Source organism: Charadrius vociferus, unplaced genomic scaffold (genome assembly GCF_000708025.1).
Source record: "Charadrius vociferus isolate BGI_N301 unplaced genomic scaffold, ASM70802v2 scaffold15, whole genome shotgun sequence".
In the NCBI taxonomy this organism is placed as follows: Eukaryota; Metazoa; Chordata; class Aves; order Charadriiformes; family Charadriidae; genus Charadrius; species Charadrius vociferus.
In genome coordinates this window covers 163,358-165,310 of record NW_009650064.1, presented here as the reverse complement: position 1 = coordinate 165,310, position 1,953 = coordinate 163,358, and positions in this window count along the sequence as shown.

The following is a 1,953-nucleotide window of genomic DNA, read 5'->3' as shown; positions in this document are numbered from 1 at the left end:
ATTTTAACCTGGGGGCAGCTGTCACTCACTGATCTCTGCTTCCTAAGGGTTGCATCTTCATGTTGGTGCTCTTGGGTTTCACTTCTGCACAGGAACTAAAGTCTGCATTTGTAATCTGGGAAGACAGTGGAAGGCAGCAACTGATGTCAAAAAGCAGCAACATAGTTATTTTAATCTAGAGTATGGAAAACTTGCAGAAACAGTTTTATTAATAAAACTGTTAATTTGGGCTTGTATTGGGTCTGTCTGAGATGGAGTTGTTTTTCCCCGTAGCGGCCCTCATAGTGCTGTGCTTTGTATTGGTAGCTAGAAAGGTGTTGATAACACATCAGTGGTTTGGCTACTGCTGAGCAGTGCTCACGCAGTATCAGTGCTGTCTCTCCAATATTGCCCCCTCACCAGTAGGCTGGGGGTGAGCAAGATCAGGGAGGGGACATAGCCGGGACAGATGACCCAAAGTGACCAAAGGGATATTCCATACCATGTGACGAGGGGGGCATTTGCTGTTACGATGTTTGTCTTCTCGAGAAACCACTACACGTACTGAAGGCCTGCTTCCCGGGAAGTGGTTGGACATCACCTGCTGATGGGCAGTAGACAATAAATCTTTTGTTTTCCTTTGTTTCTGTGTGCGGCTTTTGCTTTTGCTTTATTACACTGTCTTTATCTTCACCCATTAATTTTTTCTATCTTATTTTCTCCCACACCCTGGTTCTGCTGAGGAGGGGAGTGGCTTGGTGGGCACCTGACATCCAGCCAAGGTCAACCCACCAATAGGCTGCTTTTACTGAATTCCTGCAGGAACTTGTTTCAGATCAATATTGCTTAAGGTATTTATCAGCAGTTTAGAAGAAGTCAAATGATTGCTAAAAGAAGTTCTACAGGCAGAACAAAGATCCTTAGGGGAAAAATAATGTTGAGGCCAACTGCTGTTTATAGGACATTGTGGTTCATGTTGTGAACTAGATACAGTCCAGCTACTGCACTTTAATGAAAGGACACAGGTGCCTTACTCACGGGGTGGGAGGCTGCATTCAGGAAAACAGTGTTTTGCAAAGTAGTCCTGAAGGGACGTTTACCCTGTATTCCCAGTGTGACCTTGTGACAGAGAGAGGTGGTATAGTAGTTGGACAAGTTCATGGCAAAACTGAACAGATGAACAGGACTAAGAAAGGGAGATTATCAAGAAACACAACCAGACTTGAAATGACGTCGGGGGGTTCCCATGAAGTTAAGGAAACAAAGCCTCTTTTTCCTCCAATAGTTGATTGAGAGGGGCGGGGGGGGGGGGGGGGTGTGACCTTGACTGGCTGCCAGACACCCACCCAGCTGCTCTTTCACTCTCCCTCCTCAGTGGGACAAGAGGACAATGAAAAAGCTCATAGGCTGAGATAAAGACAGGGAGATCACTTACCAATTACTGTCTGAGGCAAAACAGACTCAACTTGGGGAAGACTAATTTAATTTATTGCCAATTAAAAATAGAGTAGGATGGTGAGAAAACAGAAGAGGGAGGAAAAACCTTCCTCCCAGCCCCCTTTCTTCCCAGGCTCAGCTTCAGTCCTGACTCTTCTACCTCCTCCCTGCAAGAAGCAGAGGAGGGCGGGAAATGGGATTTGTGGTCAGTTCATAACGCTTCATCTCTGTCACTGCTTTCTCCTCATGCTGCTCCCCTGCTCCAGCGTGGGGTCTATCCCAAGGGATCCAGTCCTTCACAAACTGCTCCAATGTGGGTCCTTCCCATGGGTTGCAGTTCCTCAAGAAATCATAGAATCATAGAATTGCTGAGGTTGGAAGGGACCTTTAAGAACATCAAGTCCAACCATTAACCTAACCTGACAAAACCACTTCTAAACCATGTCTCTAAGTACCACATCTACCCTTTTTTTAAACCCCTCCAGGGATGGCGAATCCACCACTTCCCTGGGCAGCCTATTCCAATGTCTAATAACC